An 18957-nucleotide genomic window follows, 5' to 3' on the forward strand; every position below is an offset into this window, starting at 1 on the left:
GTGTTTGGGTAGTTTCTTACTGTGATATATCCTTTTAACTTTAATGGGCATTAAAAACATGTATTTTAAGACCATATTAAGAAATAGTCCAAATAACTGTGTCTACAAAGAAGTTCTCAGTAAATTATATCAACTATATAACTAAAATAATTAAAAGTTATTGAATATAAAGGTTTTAGGTTTTTGTGAAATCTGTGTGGTAGCTGTTGTGATTCCTGTTGTTACTTTTTTCCCAGCAGCTTCCTAGCCCCTCTTGCATTCTTTAACAAAATATTTCTAAGATAAAGTGTGAAGAATAACATAGAAGGTGCACTGTTTTTAAAATTATTATGATGGACATTTTGGACTTCCACTTCCATCTAGACTATGACTCCACCATAGTTCACCTTCAGGGCATTTTTCCTCAGTGCATGTTAACATCTCAAGGATGATAAGCAAGGCTCTGAAATCAGACTCCCTGCATTTGATCTTAAGTTCTTCATTTATTCAGAGAAGGCAATGGCACCCCAACCTCTTTGTGCATCTGTTTCTTCTTCTAGAAAATGAAGACAGAAAGAGTACCTTCCTCATAGGGTTGTTGAGTATTAAATGAATTACGGCTTGTAAGTGGTTAGAATAGCACCTAAACAGTAAGTATTCAACTAGTTGCGCTACCCTGGTGGCTCAGACAGTAAAGTATCTACTGGCATTGCAGGAGACCCAGGTTCAAACTGTAGGTGGGGAAGATCCCCTGGAAAAGGGAATGGCTACCCATACCAGTTTTCTTGCCTGGAGAATTCCATGAACAGAGGAACCTGGTGGGCTGCAGTCCATAGGGGTCACAAAGAATCAGATACCACTGAGTGACTAACGCTTTCACTTCCCTTTTTTTCCCATTTATCTATTTAGCTATATTATACATTCCTAAGATGCCATCTGTGGTGTTCTGGTTGTTTTGGATCTTTGAAACCCTTTTAATTCCAAGGTCAGAATCAACATGACAGTAATTTGCTGTTTAGTCTCTAAGTTGTATCCGACTCTTTTGCAACCCCATGGACTGTAGCCTGCCAGGCTCCTCTGTCCATTGGATTTTTCAGGCAAGAATAGTGGAGTGGATTGCCATTTCCTCCTCCAGGGGATCTTCTCAATGCAGGAATCAAATCCACATCTCCTGCTTGGCAGACAGTCTGACTCTTTATTGCAGAGCCATTGGGGAAGCCCTTGACAGTATTTTAGGATGAAATAAATATTAATAAAATGTTTATTAAAATTAAAGGATTAATTACAATTGAAAATATTATACATAGTGTTATGTTAAATTGAACATATCATAAACATTAGTGATGTCATTCTTAAAATTTTAAAATTCATAATGAATAAATTCTGGAAATGAAATCCATTCAACTCTTTTAGGTTTAGGAGGGATTATTCAACTCTCATCTGTGTAGCATAGATTATAATAAGAATATTAATAACAACTAAAATATGCCTGGTGCTTACTCTGTGTAAAATACTGTTCTAAACATGTTATATTTATGTAGATTAATTCATTGAATCTTTATAGCAATGGGTAAGGTGAGTACTATTATTATCCCCATTGAATAGGTAAAGAAACTGAGTCTGAGAGATTATTTTTTTTTTTTTTTTTTTTTTTGAGAGATTAAAATAACCAAGATTCAGCCCAGAAAGTTTGGCTGTGGAATCTGTGCACTTAACTCTTAACTCTTAACTCTGTTGTAAATAAGTGATAGTTTCATTACAGTTATTTAGTGCAACCTTTTTTTTCCTGATTTAATGTTCATCCTAACAATTAAGTACCAAAGGTATTGATCATTGCTTAACTCTGCCTCTTTCTGCTCTCCCATGCAAGTCTTAAAGCATTGATTCTCAAACGGGGCTGCACACTGGAATTACTTGGAGAGCTTTCAGCACTATTGATAACTTAAGATTTAGAGATTCTAACTTTAACTGGTGTGCCACGAACACTGAGATTTTTTAAAGCTCCTCTAGTGATTCTGATATCTAACAAAGTTTTAGGTCCATTGATCTAAAGGAAAATGAAATTTGTTTGGACCCGAGAGCATGTCTTAGGAGGTAGGGCATGGAGGTAAGCAGGGACCTTGGGGCATGCAGAAGTTGAAACTCAAGCCTGTTTGCATGGTGTCTTGTTAAGGATTCCTTCCTCGGCATGCATACAGTGGAAATACTAGGTAACAATGAATTTGAAAGTTACCCAGGGATTATATTGTATACGTTATTCTTTTAACTTGTTATTTAAAAAAAATTAATTAAGCTTTCCTATTGCTTTAGTCATGCGGCCATACATGGCCATTGAAAATGTTCAGGAAACATTTGAAAAAAAACAAAATTGCTATAAGTGGGAAAAGGATTGTGCTTTCCTTTAAGGTTATAGTTATTGTTCCAGTCAGAAGAGTAGACTGACTTTACTAAACTGTTTAGGAAAACTGATATTTATTTCAAATGTTTATGGTTTATTGTCTCAGAAGGTTAATGCCAAATCCTCAAAAATGTAGTGACGATCGATGACTCATTTTAGCTCATGTCAAAACAATTTGCTTTTGTAATTTTCCTGTCCCTGGAGAAGCTATTAAACACTAAACAAAAATGCCTCAGAATGAAACTGATTGAATGTTTTAAATTATGTACTTTTGCTTGGCTATTAGCCAGATGTTCTTTGGGAAAGCTTACCACACGTAAAGACCTGTGATTTGCGCTGACAATGATCCTACACAGTTTATGCTGCTTAAATATCAGCGGTGTGTATTCTAAAGCTAAGTAGTCAAGCAAAGCTCAGTCTTTTTGCTTAAATAATTTGTGTAACTCCACTCTCAGACAAGTGATTTTTATCTTTGTTAAACTCTGGGCAGAATATGCCCAACAGGTAAAGTATTTTTCTCTACGTTATGTTATTGGTAAATAGCACAGATTCCAAGAAGCCTAAAAATAGTTTTCTGTATCTGTTGTGTGTATACAGATATACACGTATACATAGATATACTTTTAAAAAAGATTTATATATTTGTTTCTGTGTAAGTAATACCAAATATCTTGTCCCCAGAGGAGTTCAGTGTAATGTTTTGTATGTAGTTTATATATGTGTATGTGTGTATTGCTGATAATATATGATACCGATGAACAAAACAGAACATTTTCATTAACTTCCTATGGTCTATCTGCCAATACTATATGAGCTCTCTTAAGAATCAGTGTTAAGCTAACTACATCATATTTTTTAGAAACAAGAAATTTAATGATAGGCTTGCTTTCACTGACTTCTAAATAAAGAGGATATTTACAATGTTAGATGAGACTTTTTAGGAAACATTTTCATCAGTGTGATTGACTGAGTATTAGTAACTGAGACATTCTTAGTACCATGTGGCATTTTTTGAATAGGCATTTGGGAGCATTCTGGCAACTGAAAGTATGGGCCTACTCATGAAAGTCTGTGGCACACCCAGTACCTAGGAAAGAGGAGGTGCTCAGTAGGTGTTTGTTGAGCAGACTTTGTACTCATGCTTATCTCTTATATGATTTGAACCAATTTTTCAGGTGTAGTTCCATGAGAGGACATGGAAAAGGCAGTGAAAATTAAGTGCCTTCAGAGTGATTCTGTAATGGGGTGACGGACCATCATTCCCAAGGGAATTATCCTCATTCACAAGGATATCTAGCCATTAGCCCATTCTAAGATGGAAAATGGTGTGAAGAGTGGTTAATTCAAGCTGCATCTGAAAACTGTAGTTTTGATCTAAGGGAAAAGCTGGACAGTCAAAAAGGACTAACAACAGAATGTGAAGGGATTCACACTAAATTAATAGCATGATCTTATTTTTTATTTAAAATGTAGCATATCCAAATGTTATGTTTTCTGTCATACTAGTTTCCTGTCCTGAAAAAAAAAGGTTTAACCAGAGTTGGAGGTTTCATGTAAGTGCAAACAAAGTGGTAAGCTACCATTCGATCTAGCAATTCCACTCCTGGCTATATATCCAAAGAAAAAGAAAGCATGAATTCAAAAAGGTATATGCACTCACATATGTTCATTGCAGCATCATTTACAATAGCCAAGATATGGAAGCAATCTAAGTGTCCATCAATAGATGAAGAAGATGTGGTATATCTATATATACACAGTGGAGTATTACTCAGCCATAAAATGAAAAAGAATGAAGTCTTGCCATTTGTGACAACATGGATGGACCTAGAGACTATTACAATAAGTAAAATAAGTCAGACAAAGAAAGATAAGTACTGTATGATTTCACTTACGCTTATATGTGGAATCTAAAAAACAAAACAAATGAACTAAACAGAAGCAGAGATATGGATACAGAGGACAGAGGGGAGGGAAGTGGGGGAGGAGAAAAATAGGTGATATAAGTGAAGGAGATTAAGAGGTATAAACTTTCAGTTACAAAATGAAAGAATCACAGGTATAAAATGTACAATGTGGAGAATATCGTCAATAATTACATAATGTCTTTGGTGACAGATGACAACTAGACTTATGGTGATCATTTAAAAATATACAGAAATACCAAATCGCTATGTTGTACCCCAGGAACTAACATAGTGTTGTAGGTCAGTTATACCTCAAAAACAAAGAAAAACACTTATAGAAAAAGAGACTAGACTGTGGGTTACCAGACACTGTGGTGGTGGTAGGGGCGAGGGTGTTAGGAGGAGGGGGAATTGGATGAAGGTAGTCAAAACTTGAGAGAGTTGAACCATAAAGAAGGTTGAGCACTGAAGAATTGATGCTTTTGAACTGTGGTGCTAGAGAAGACTCTTGAGAGTCCCTTGGACTGCAAAGAGATCAAACCAGTCAATCCTAAAGGAATTCATATTCATTGGAAGGACTGATGCTGAAGCTCCAATATTTTGGCCACCTGATGCAAAGAGCTGCCTCATTGGAAAAGACCCTGATGCTGGGAAAGATTGAGGGCAGGAGGAGAAGGGGTCAACAGAGGATGAGATGATTGGATAGCATCACTGACTCAATGGACATGAAGTTTGAGCAAATTCTGGGAGATAGTGAAGGACAGGGAAGCCTAGCGTGCTGCAGTCCCTGGGGTTGCAAAGAGTCGGACACAACTTAGCAACTGACAAAAATAGTCAAAACATATAAACTTCCAGTTATTTATCTTATAAGTACAAAGGATATAATGTACAGCATTACAAATTTAATTAACACTGCTGTATGTTATATATGAAAGAGAGTAAATCCTGAGTTCTCATCATAAGGAAAAAATTTTCCTATTTATTTAATGTCATATTTAAATGAAATGATGGATGTTCACTAAAGTGTTAATTACTCGGTTGTGTCTGACTTTTTGTGATCCCATGGACTATAGCTTGCCAGGCTCCTCTATCAGTGGAATTCTCCAAGCAAGAATATTGCAGTGGGTACTGGAGTGGGTAGCCATTTCCTTCTCCAGGGCATCTTCCCGACCCAGGGATCGAACCTAGGTCTCCTGCCTTGCAGGCAGATTCTTTACCATCTGAGCCACCAGGGAAACCCGGGATGTTCACTGAACTTACTGTGAATATCATTTCATGATGTAAGTAAGTCAAATCATTATCCTGTACACCTTAAACTTACACAGTACTATATGTTAATTATACTTAAATAAAACTGGGAAGAAAAAAGCATATGATTAAAATGTATAAAATCGTAAAGAGTGTGGCAGGGCAAACACACTTGTTTACCCAGCCTAGAATTGTTAGAATTGGAGTCTTGAAGGAAATGCATTTACTCAAAGAGCAGTGCACTAGAGTGTGTGGCCGCCTCGTGGTTAAGAATATAGACAAATGGTCAAACTGCTGGGTTCAGTTCAGCTAACTCTGTGTCCTTAATCACCTTATCTTCTCAGTCTTTAGTTTCTTCATCTAGAAAATGCTGCTAATAATAGTACCTATCTCATACAGCTGTTACAAGGATTAAAGATTAAGTGAAAAGCACTTAAAACAGCTGGCATAGAGTAAGCTCTGTGTGTGTGTGTGTGTGTGTGTGTGTGTGTGTGTGTACATGTGCTTGTTTTAAAGCATTTGCCATATAGATCAGGTGGGTTAAAAAAAATAAGTAGCTTTAGAAGAATTACTTACATTTGAAATCCAAAACTGGCTATTTAGAGTAATTTATTTTTTAAGGTTGCATCCTCACAGGCCCCTCAAAGGCTTCCATTAGAGACAGGAATCTTGGACTGGTTGGCTGGTTTGATCAGTGACCTGACCCAAAAAGTATTTGTTTCTGTTCTTACTAAAATGCTTCACACAGAAAACCACGCAGCTATTTCCCAGGCTGAAATAATGAGATAAAGATAAAGCTCTCCTTCCTGCTGCTTCGTTTGCTTGTACTAATTTGTCCTAAATGAAAAACTCTTCATTTGGTAATAAAAAAGTATGACTTCCAGTAATAGAAACAAGCCCAAGCTAATTGAGTTAAGCAAGATCTTTGGCCAGGAAACCTAACTATTTAGATATGCATCTTGTTTTTCCAAGCAAATGCTCCTACTTTGGAATCTGAGCGGGCTTTAATCTGTTTACCTGGCTTGAGTTGCCCAGTTTTCAGACAAGCACTTTGCATTTCTGGCAGCAGTAAGTGTGATGAATGTTTTTGTTATTGTTGCTCTTAATGATAGGTGTGTGGTTTTTATTCTCACTAGAAAGAAGGGTCTGTAAGGACCATAGGCCACATTGTTTAACCATTAGAATGTGCTTATTTTGTTATTTCCATCATTTGCTAGTATTTTTGTTCTAATCTTAGAGTAGATCTTTCAGTAGAAAGAGAAAAACATTGTTTTCCAATCAAATATTTATAACCTCTTTAAGTAGTAGAACCTGCCTGGTAAAAATGTATTTCATTTCTGTTAAGGCACTTTTTTTTTGGCACTGGCATTTTTTCAATGACCAAATTAAAATAGGATCTTTTACACATATATTGAACATGCATCTTTAAAATAGGCTAGTCCACTAAAATGAGGTCAAAGAACTTTGTGAACATTAATTTTTGTTAGTTTGACATCTTCCTATTCTAACCCTAGGAAGCTTAGAGGTTTCCGTACTTTTCCTTTGCCATTGTTTTCGTGACTGCTCCTTACTTCTCAGTCAACCTGAGATTCATGCTTATTTTAAGTCCCCATCAGTGTCTGTAGTAACTATCTCTTTCTTGCCTCCCATGCTCACTTGTTTTCCTTGGGACTTGACTCTCTTGTTCCATCATCTTTCAGTCTTAACTGGCCCCTTTCCTTCAACTTTGCTATTTCTACAAGTGAACAGCCATTTCCCTTCCCATCCCTGGTGAATTTCTTGAAAAAATATCACTATACTCAGTGGGTCTACATCCTAACCATACTTTGGTTCCTTCAAATCTGGTTTCGGCACCTGCCATTCTGATGAAATTATTCTCAGAGGTCATTGGCGATTTCATCATCAGGTCCAGCAAACTTAACCCTCTGCTACTTCTCTCAGCCAGTTAACACAGTTCACTACCTATCCACTCCTTGAAATTCTTCCTTTGGCTTCTAAGACACTGGGCTCTTTAAATTCTCTTTCAATATCATAGACTGCTTCTTCTCTATTTTCCGTGATAGCTTATTCCCCTTTTCTTATCCTCTGAATGTAGGCATTTGCTAGGACAATCTAGCCCTTTGCATTCTATACTACTAGATACTCTAATGGAGAAGGCAATGGCACCCCACTCCAATACTCTTGCCTGGAAAATCCCATGGACAGAGGAGCCCGGTAGGCTGCGGTCCATGGGGTCGCTCAGAGTCGGATAGGACTGAGCGACTTCACTTTCAATTTTCACCTTCATGCATTGGAAAAGGAAATGGCAACCCACTCCAGTGTTCTTGCCTGGAGAATCCCAGGGACAGGGAAACCTGGTGGGCTGCTGTCTATGGGGTCGCACAGAGTCGGACACGACTGAAGCGACTTAGCAGTAGCAGCAGTAGCAGATACTCTAATCTGCTCCTACTGTTTCAATCTACCTTTCCATCCTAGAACTCCCACATCTCTGACTTTAGCCACTGCTTGCCTGAATTCTCTCTGGTCCCATGTGTGCAATTACTCCTAGATGTCTTCTCAGTTTCTCAAGCACAACATCCCAAAATCAAACTCATCTGCCTCTCCGAATCTTCCAGTTACTGTTATGAGAACCAGTGTTCTTGTTACCAGGCTGATAAGAGTTGCTGAGTTCAGTCATTTCTACCTCTTGCACCCACAGAATGTGTAGCATATCTCATTTCACAACTTATAAGTACTGTTTTTCCATTTTTTCCCTTATTGAGGTATACTTTATATTTACTAGTGTGCACACACATTAAACATGCAGGTTAGTGAGATTTTATAGATGCATATACTTGTATAAACACTATGCAGATCAAAATGTAGAATATGTCCGAGTCTGCCGCAGACCTCCTTTGTGCCACCTTCCAGTTGATATCCACTTTCTTCCCAGGAAGTAACCACCATTTTGACATCTATTACCACGGTTTAATTTGCTTTCCTGAACTTCATGCAAATTCACGCTCATATTAATGGAAATTCAGCTTCATGTAAATGGAATTTATATTGCTACCAGATATATATATATATATATATATATATATATATATAAAAGTTCCAGTTGCTCTACTTCTTCAGCAATACTTGATATTGTCAGGTTAATTTTAGCCTTTCTGGTGGGACTGTAGTGGTATCATTATAGTTTAGTTTGCATTTCTCTGATGATTAATAATGTTGAACTTCCTTTTCACATGATTCTTTGGTTATCCAAATAAGTGTCCTTTAGTCTTATCCTTTTTTATATTGGCTTGCCAGTCTTTTCTTTTTAATTGATTTTTACAAGTTCTTTATATATTCTGGATATTAGTCTTCTGTTGGTTATATGTATGCAGGTATCTTCTCCCAAACTGTGCTTTGCTTTTTGTAGAGGAATAGTAATTAGCCAAGATGGTGATGGTCAGGCTCTCTCGCCCCACTTCCTATAAACAATGACTTTGCATGGTTATGCAACAGCTGAGATCATCCACAGCACTGTGCACACACATCGTGATGTAATAGCTTGGCAAATTGCCACCTTTGTTCATGTATACCTATATTAAACCCACCTGAAACAGCCCTTTCTGGTGTGTCAGCCATTGGTGAATAAAGCATGTCTGCAGTTCCTAGGGCTTCTCTCATTTTCTTCTAGCTTCCCAGCTCACACCTTGCCTACCATGGGTTCAGCGCTTGTTCAGATGACAAGACACCTTTTCATCTGATTATTGTTATATTTAGATTAATTTTTTAATATATAATGAATTGATTAATTTTAATAAAGTCTAGTAAGTAATCTTTTATGATTAGTGCTCTTGCGTCCTTTTCAAGAAAATGTTACCCTCTTCAAGATCATGAAGATAAACTGAGGCACAGAGAGGTTAAGTGGTTTGTGCTAAGGTTGTGGCAGACTTGTTAGTTATCTTTGAAACATCAATTGGTTTTTTCCTTCTTGGGCTTATATGGCTGCCCAGCCAGACATTTCTACTTCTCCCTGTATTGAGAAGAGGCTAAGTGAGTTTGGATTCGATTAGTGGAATGTGAATAATAGAGATGGTCAACTCCAACTTGAAAGCAAGATACTTTTCATGTAGTTTACCCTTCTTTCCCATCCTCTCCATCCTCCATACTCTTTAAGAGAGACATAGTGGGGTTTCAGCTTTGATCATGCAGATGAAGACAACATTCTGAATGATCTCAGGGAGCTGAGCATACTTAAGTTTATTTAAATAATATTTTCAATTATTCAATAAAGGTAGCTCAAATGCCACTTTTTCCATGAAACCTAATCTTGTCCCCTAATTAGTATTCACCTCTTTTTTCTGCCACCTGAATGCTTTTCTGCCCCTGAGGGCAAGGATCATTTTTGTGTTTTAGTGCCTTGCACACATTAGACACTCAGTAATTGTTTTGAAATTAATGGATAAATTAGACAATAAGTGAATTTTTTAGGATTGGGAAAGGTGTATATTGTCACCCTGCTTATTTAATTTATAGGCAGAGTATATCATGTGAAATGCTTGGCTGACTGAAGCTCAAGCTGGAATCAAGATTGTCAGGAGAAATAGCAATAACCTCAGATATGCAGATGATACCACCCTAAAGGCAGAAAGCGAAAAGGAACTAAAGAGCCTCTTGATGAAGGTAAAAGAGGAGAGTGAAAAAGCTGGCTTAAAACTCAGCATTCAGAAAACAAAGATCACGGCATCCAGTCCCATCACTTCATAGCAAACAGAAGGGGAAACAATGGAACCAGTGACAGACTTTATTTTCTTGGGCTCCAAAATCACTGCGGATGGTATCTGCAGCTATGGAATTAAAAGATGCTTGCTCCTTGGAAGGAAAGCTATGAACAACCCAGACAGCATATTAAAAAACGGAGACATCACTTTGCTGACAAAGGGCCATCTAGCCAAAACTATGGTTTTTCCCCTAGTCATGTACAGAGGTGAGAGTTGGACCACAAAGAAGGCTGAGCGCCGAAGAATTGATGCTTTCTAACTGTAGTGCTGGAGAAGACTCTTTAAGAGTCCCTTGGACAGCAAGGAGATCAAACCAGTCAGTCCTAAAGAAATCAACCCTTAATATTCATTGGAAGGACTAATGCTGAAGCGGAAGCTCCAATCCTTTGGCCACCTGATGTGAAGAACCAACTCACTGGAAAAGACCCTGATGTTGGGAAAGATCGTAGACAGGAAGAGAAGGGGGCAACAGGGGATGAGATGCTTGGATGGCATCATTGACTCAATGAACATGAGTTTGAGCAAGCTCCGAGAGATGGTGAAGGACAGGGAAGCCTGGTATGCTGTAGTCCATGGGGTCACAAAGACTCAGACATGACTGAGCGACTAAACAACAACAAAAACTATATATATAATATTAAGAAATGTTGATCTGGTCATATAATGAGTGTAGCCTCACTGGAAATTTAAGCTGTCTCCACACTGGTTCTGTGCCTTCTCTTTGCTGTGGTTCTGACTCAGCAGTTCTGAATCAGCAGTTTTGCTGTGCTGTATCACTTTCACCTTCCATAACACAGCCTGTACAGCTGGCTGTCCTGATACTAATTGCTGACATAGTGTGACCATGACTTCATTTGACCTTTCAGCAAGCAAGACCTTTCTGATTGCTATATAGTGAAAAAAGGTTCACATGGTAAAAGAGATGCTATTTTCTTTTCAAAGCTGATGATTTGACTTAGACAACTATGTGACAACTGGCTTCACTCAGGTTCTCTTGGCGTCTCAAAAGAACATTTAAACCATGTTTGAGATGCCATTGTGTTCCTATTTCTAAATGCTCCCATTGGAGATTCTGATTCAGGATATTTGGGGCTGGGCCCAGAAATCTGTACTTCTAAATAGTTCCCCTGGCAACTATGATGATCACTTACTTAATTTTGGGAACCACTTACAGAGAAAGGTTAAGAACTCAGATTCAGGGGTCAGATAGACTTGAGTTCTAATTCTTCTCTACAATTACTAGCAGTAGTGTAACTTTGGGAAAGTTATGTAATGTCCTTAAGCTTCAGTTTGATTATCTGAATATTATGTGGACAATACCAGTATCTACTTTAAAAGATTGTTATGAGGATTATATGAGATAATGCATTTCATATGCTAAGGACAATGTTTAACAGTAAACATTAAATAAAATATAACTATTGTTACTATTAGTATTATCACTAATTATTGAGTTCTTTATAAAGAATTTGTATTGTTTCTATATAAAGTGTACAAAGTAGAATCTACTGTCTCTACAAAAAGAATTCATGTTATATGTGAGTATGTGTGGTCTTTAATAGAGTTCTTAGTTTCAGGCATTTATTTAAAAGAGTATGTGGGATTACTCTGATCACAGTTACTCATCATGAATAATCTACCAGTTAGCCACCCCATGCGGTTTTGTTTTAGGTACTGAGGGACTATTACTCTGGGGTTGTGTGTGTGTGTGTGTGTGCCTGTATAGGGGAGTATTACAAATAAATGCTTTCCTTGAATGTTTAAGAACTGAACGTTAATGCTATCAAAATTTAGGAGCTCAAAGTTGAGGCTTTGGCTAACAAGTGCAGAGAGTCACCTATTTCAAATTCTTGTCTCTGTTTATAAAATTCTCTATCTGGTCCAACATCAGAGAATGGAGCAGAGATAATCTGACCTAGGGTTTGGTGGTGCTAAAGAATCCACCTGCGATGCAGGAGACCTGGGTTCAATCCTTGGGTTGAGAAGATCCCCTGGAGAAGGGCATGGCAACCCACTTCAGTATTCTTGCCTGGAGGATCCCCATGGACAGAGGAGCCTGGTGGGCTACAATCCATGGGGTCACAAAGAGTCAGTCGTGACTGAGCGACTAAGCACAGCACAGCAACTTCAAGGTAACCTGAGTTCTGGGATGTGTGTTTCATATATCAGTGGAGGAATGATGGGTATGGAATCCTTGCAGCAGGAGGGAGGGACTAGGATTAGTGAGAGTTACAGCATCAAAAGGTTTTCAAGCCACTCCCTTGTACCTTAGTTATTGTTTAAATTTACGCCCCAGGGTATCAGTGAATAATAAGAAGTTAAAATTTGGAGCAGAAACAAGATTTTTTTTTAGATAAAGCAGAAACTTTCTAGAACAAAAGAATGAGTGGATTTATCTTAATAGTGTTCTTTGCATTAAAAAGTAATGCTATGGCTAAAAGTAGGGTGTTACAAGGGAAATAAACTGTTGACCCTTTAATAACACAGGTTTGGGGGCACCAACCCTCCAATACAATTAAAAAAAAAAAATCCCTCTATAGGTTTATAGTCAGCTATTTCTACACATGGCTCGTGCATTATATGCCTTTGATCTATGTGGATTAGTTAGCTCTTACAATAACACTATTGCTATCATTTCTAGTTAGATAATTGAGATTGACTTCTATTTTGCCATGTTCTGATTCTATTTGCATGCAACTGCATATTGAATTCTCAAATTGCCTGGAGAATAGGTGATGAGAGTCATAGTCTACGACTCTCACTTTAGTAAACCCTTCACGGAGTTCATTTATCACTGTCAACAAAGAGCTGTTGTCATCTGAGCAGAACAGATGAGAAAAATTTTAGTTCTTGGGGTAAGACCTGTATTTAGAGCTGAAATTTTAATTAAAAACAAGGTCGATTAGTTAACAGTTAAAGGCTTCATTTGGGGTTCAGATTACCCTCAATGCTCTCTCAAGCATTAGACTTTCTTAGTTATTCAGAACCTGTGGGATTCTTAATAGAGTTGGTTTATATATAATTTCTACTCTTTGACTCATATGAACTTAAATCTTGTCTAAAAACCTATCTGGATTTCAAAGGCTTAGAGAGGATTAAAAAGGCTATAAAATTTTAAATAACTTCATCCAGTGAGCATGTTTACCTAAATGTGTCATCAGACTTCTCAATTTTCTGGTTAGAAAACCGGTTTGGGACAGACTGACTCACACTGTCAACTGATAGACTACAAACACATTCAAAATTCTCCTGGCAAGACTAATGCAATAAAACAGTTCTTTGAGCTTTTAGAGGTGAAGTGTTTCATTTCTCTAATAAATCTTCCTATCACTAAGAGCTTTCAAAGTAAACAAAGTCATGTCTTTACAGTTGTTACGTGCTAGAGAGGCGACATAAGCATACTGCCGTATCCATTACCTCTTTGTGGCTCTTAAAGGACGTAATTTTTTTTTTTAATTTAATTTCTATTTTATGTTGGGAAATAGTTGATTTCGGCTGTTAACCAAAAGGTTAGGGATTCCCTTGTGGCTCAGATGGTAAAGAATCTGCCCTCAGTGGGGGAGACCCAGGTTTGATCCCTGGGTGGGGAAGATCCCCTGGAGAAGGGCATGGATACCCACTCCAGTATTCTTGCCTGGAGAATTTCATGGACAAAGGAGCCTGCAGACTGCAGTCCTTGGGATCGCAAAGAGTTGAACACGACTGGGCGACTAACACTATGGTTGATTTACAGTGATGTGTTAGTTAGTTTTAGGTGTACTGCAAAGTGGTTCAGCTATACATATACATAACGTGCATTCTTTTTCAGATTCCTTTTCCATATAGATTATTGCAGAACATTTACTAGAGTTCCCTATGCTATACAATAGGTCCCTGTTGATTATGCATTATATATATATTAGTGTATATATGTTAATCCCTCACTTTTGCCCTTTGGTAACCGCAAGTTTGTTTCTGAATTCTGTGAGTCTGTTTGTAAATAAGTTCAGATTCCACATATAAGTGATATCATATGATACTTCTTTCTCTGTCTGATTTACTTAGTATGATAATCTTTAGGTCCATCCACGTTGCTGCAAATGGCATTATTTCATCCTTTTTATGGCTGAGTGATATTCCATTGTGTATATGTACCACATCTTCATCCATTCATCTGTCAGTGGACATTTCGTTTGCTTTCATGTCTTGGCTGTCGTAAACAGTGCTATAGTGAACACTGGGGTGCCTGTATATTTTCAAATTATGGTTTTCTCCATTTATATGGCCAGGAGCAGGATTGCTAGATCATATGGTAGCTCAATTTTAGTTTTTTAAGGACCATCCATACTCTCTTCCATAGTGACTATAACAGTTTACATCCTCACCAACAGTGTAAGAGGGTTCCCTTTTCTCCAGGCCCTCTCTCTGCAGCATTTACTGTTTATAGACTTTCTGATGATGACCATTCTGAACAGTGTGAAGTAATAATACTTCATTGTAGTTTTGACTTGCCTTTTTCTAATAATTAGTGATGTTGATCATCTTTTCATGTGCTTTTTTGGCCATCTGTATGTCTTTGGGAAAATGTGTGTTTAGATCTTCCACTCATTTCTTGATTGGGTTATTTGGTTTGTTTGATTTTTTTTTTCTTTTTTGATGTTGAACTGCATGAGCAGTTTGTATATTTGGAGAGTTAATCCCTGTCCATTGCTTAATTTGCAAATATTTTCTCTCATTCTCTGGGCTGTCTTTTCATTTTGTTTATGGTTTCTAAAGAAAGTAACTTTAAATAATTTTGAAAATTTTATTTATTTTATTTTTGGCTGTTCTGGGTCTTCACTGCTGCAGGAACTTTTCTCTATTTGCGGAGAGAGGGGGCTATTCTCTAGTTGCGGTGTGCGGGCTTCTCATTGCTGTGGCTTCTCGTGGAGCATGGGCTGTAGGGTGCAGGCTTCCATAGTTGTTGTAGCGTGTGAGCCCTAGAGCATAGGCTCAGTAGTTGTGGCACACAGGCTTAGTTGCTCTGTGGCATGTGGGATATTCCCAGATCAAGGATTGAACCTGTGTCTCCTGCATTGGCAGGCAGATTCTTTACCACTTAGCCACCAGGGAAGCCCCTAAAGGAAGTAATTTTTAAAGGTTATCTGGGAAATATTAGTAGTTAGCCCTTGGACTGATAAAAGTAATGTTCTATAATTCAAAATATTCCCATATGTAAATACATATTTCATTTGATTCATATTTCACTTCTGATCCACAGATCTCAAATTCTTTGCCCAAATAGTTGCCCTTATTTTTCTTAATTAGCCCTTGTACAAGAAAAGTGGTCTGGAGAAGGAAACAGCAACCCAGTCCAATATTCTTGCCTGGGAAATCCCATGGACAGAGGAGTTTGGCAGGCTACAGTCCATGGAGTCTCAAAGGGTCTGACATGACTTAGCAACTAAACAACAACAACAAGAGAAGTGGTAGGTAGGAAGACTATTTCTGCTCATTTTGTAGATGGATACATCAGCCCAGAACTCGTTTGTTTTTGTTTTGTTTTTTATCAAGTTTGCTCAGGAAAATTGGGACCAAACTCAAAAGATGGCCAGAGACAGGGATATTCTGTAAGAAAGATTAGCTAAATAACTTTTTTCAGGGATGAAATTGGAATGTTTTCTTGGCAGAGGTCAGGCTACATTCAAAATAAGTAGATGCTCCTGTTCCTTTCTGTTTTCCAGTTAGTTATATCTCTGTGCCATTTATTCACATGTTGCTGTAATTAGCCAAGTTTAGGCCATGCAAAAGGGATTAGTTGCATATTACACACCCACATCTCTCTTGCTGGGATTTAGGATGGAATGAGATTTATTTTTCCATTTACTTTAACTAAATGAGCATGTACTTCTCCAATCCCATTTTACTGTTAAGTCTTTACCAGGAAGTTGTATAGCAATTGGTAACATGGAATCCATTTCTGAAAAGCCTTGCCCTCTTTGGTGTTTTACTTATAGTAGTAGTTTTCTGGATGGTGTTGTTAATGTTTTTATTACAATATGTTCTTTCCAAATTTGACTCTGAACACACCTAACATAGTGTTTTGTGTATGCTGTAGGTTCTCTGACAGATCACCCATGTCAGGTTGAGATTTTTCTTGGGCTCAGGATAAAGGGGAATCCCAGGGTAATGGCACGTAGGGTTTGTGTACCCTGGCCCTAAACTACTCATCTTCAATAGAGACTTAGTTCCACAGACTCCTCTTCTTCAGTCCTTTTGTGCCTATGGGTATAGTTTTCTGCCTGGAATACCATTTCTGCTCTTCTCTGCCAGATAAGAGTCCACTAGGCCTTCAAGCTAGGAAATGGCAACCCACTCCAGTGTTCTTGCCTGGAGAATCCCAGGGACGGGGGAGCCTGGTGGGCTGCCGTCTATGGGGTCGCACAGAGTCGGACACGACTGAAGTGATTTAGCAGCAGCAGGCCTTCAAGCTAATTGCTCCCTGCTGGGATGCTTTAGCCTTGTCTCCATGAAGAACTAATCCATCCCTCAAATGGGATACTGGAGCACTCTGTGCCTGCTTTCATTGTAGCCCACAGTTAATTACCACATCCTACTTATGTTTTCTACTGAGACCTCAAAGACGGCCTCCATATATTATTCATTGCTTTTTCCGAAGTTCCTAGTTCCATATATAGTGTTCAGTTAAATGAATGTCAAATGATGAATGAGTGGATGATAGATATCCTCATTGTCCCTTTTTCTTCCCCTTTCCATATAGAATGAAAATGTTTCCCCAGCCCCCCCACCCCGCCTCCAGCAAATATTAATTTGCCTTTGGGCACTTCCCTTTGGTATATCCCCATTACCTTATTTTCAGGTCTTTGCCCTTTGGTTCAAGAGTGTGATCTGGCATTAAAAGGCTTTCCTTATAAAATTTTAAGAAAACAACTAACCTATATCTCATGAGAAATATCTATTGTCATTAATAGTTTTACATCTATCATATTGATCAGTTAGATCACTCAAGTTTTATCCATAAAGACCAGAAAGGGTTTTGTTCAACCATAAAAAGGAATGAAGTGCTTTTTAGGTGCTACAACATGGATGAAGCTTGAAAACATTATGCTAAATGAAAGAAGTCAGATACCAAAGGCTACATATTGTATTCCATTTATATGAAATGTCCAGAGCAGATAAAACCATAGAGACAGAAAGCATATTAATGGTTTCCAGGGGCAGGGAGGGGAAATGGAGAGTGACTGCTAACGGACACAGGCTTTCATTTTATTGCCAAATAGTAGTCCATTGTATGCACATACCATAGGTTTGTTGATCATTTATGTTGATGGACATTTGAATTATTTCTCTTTGGGGCTATTTTGAATAATGCTGCTATAAATATTCATGTTTAAGTTTGTGTGGGCATTTGTTTTCCTTTCTCTTGGAGTGGAATTTCTCTAGGAGTGGAATTGCTGGGTCAGATACTTCACTTCACTTTGCTTCACATCATACTAATGTTATAATTGACTGTTTGAAGAATTGACAGACTATTTTCCAGAGCAGCTTCATCATTTTACATTCCTACAGCAGTATGTAAAGTTTCCAGTTTCCCTACATCCTCACTAACACTTGTTATGATCTATCTTTTTTCTTATTACTATCCTAGTGTCTGTAAAGTATGATTGTACTAAAAAAGACAGATCATAACAAGTGCTAGTAAGAATGTAGGGAAATTGGTCAATCCCTGGGTCAGGAAGATCCCCTGGAGTAGCAAATGGCAACTCACTCCAGTATTCTTGTCTGGGAAATCCCATGGAGAGAGGAGCTGGGTGGGCTACACTCCACAGGGTCACAAAGAGTTAGATACAACCGAGCAACTAAGCATGCACATTGATTGCAAAAAGTAATATCTCATGGTTTTGATTTACATTTTCCAGATTATTAATGATATTGAACACCTTTTTCTGTGCTTATCGCCCATTTGTACATGTTCTATGGAGAACTGGCATTTTTGCCAGTTTTTTAATCTTTTTTGTTGTTGATTTGTTAGAGACTTATTTATTCTGGATACAAACCCTTTATCAGATGTAGGATCTATAGATATTTTCAATCTTGGGCTGACTTTTCATTTTCTTTATGGAGTCCTTTGAAGACCAAACATTTTTAATTTTGATGATATTTGTCAAATTTATTTGTTTTTGGTGTCATATCTAAGAAACCATTGCCTAATCAATATCACAAAGATTTATGCCTTTGTTTTCTTCTAGGAGTTTTACCATTTTAGGTGTCATATTTAGTTGGGTCTCTGATCTATTTTGAGTTAAATTTTGAATGTAATGTGAGGTATAGGATCCAGCTTTATTCTTTTGCTTGTGACTAGCACTACTCTTTTGTAAAACAGTCTTTTTAAGACTGTTTCTCCCCCACTGAATTGTCTTGGCACACTTGCTAAAAATCAGTTGACCAGCAGCATAACAGTTTATTACTGTACTTTTCATTCTATTCCATTGATCTATTTTCATATCCTTTCACCAGTACTATACTGTCTTGATTATTGTAGCTTTGTAGTAAGTTTTGAAACTGGGAAGTATCAAATATTCAACTTTGCTCTACTTTTTCAATACTGTTTTGGCTATCTGGGCCCCATGAATTTCCATATGAATTGAGATCAGCATCTCAATGTCTGTAATATAATCATCTGGGATTTTAA

The 18957-nt window shown here is 37.7% G+C and overlaps 2 protein-coding genes across 6 annotated transcripts in view; one reads left to right on the plus strand and one right to left on the minus strand.

Moving 5' to 3' along the window:
• The window catches only part of CMSS1 (cms1 ribosomal small subunit homolog), a 388986-nt gene that overhangs the window by 79588 nt on the left and 290441 nt on the right, over positions 1-18957 (plus strand). The window lies entirely within an intron of this gene.
• The window catches only part of FILIP1L (filamin A interacting protein 1 like), a 306702-nt gene that overhangs the window by 72317 nt on the left and 215428 nt on the right, over positions 1-18957 (minus strand). The gene's annotated exons all lie outside the window — the stretch shown is intronic.

Source organism: Bubalus kerabau, chromosome 2 (genome assembly GCF_029407905.1).
Source record: "Bubalus kerabau isolate K-KA32 ecotype Philippines breed swamp buffalo chromosome 2, PCC_UOA_SB_1v2, whole genome shotgun sequence".
NCBI classification, from domain to species: domain Eukaryota; kingdom Metazoa; phylum Chordata; class Mammalia; order Artiodactyla; family Bovidae; genus Bubalus; species Bubalus kerabau.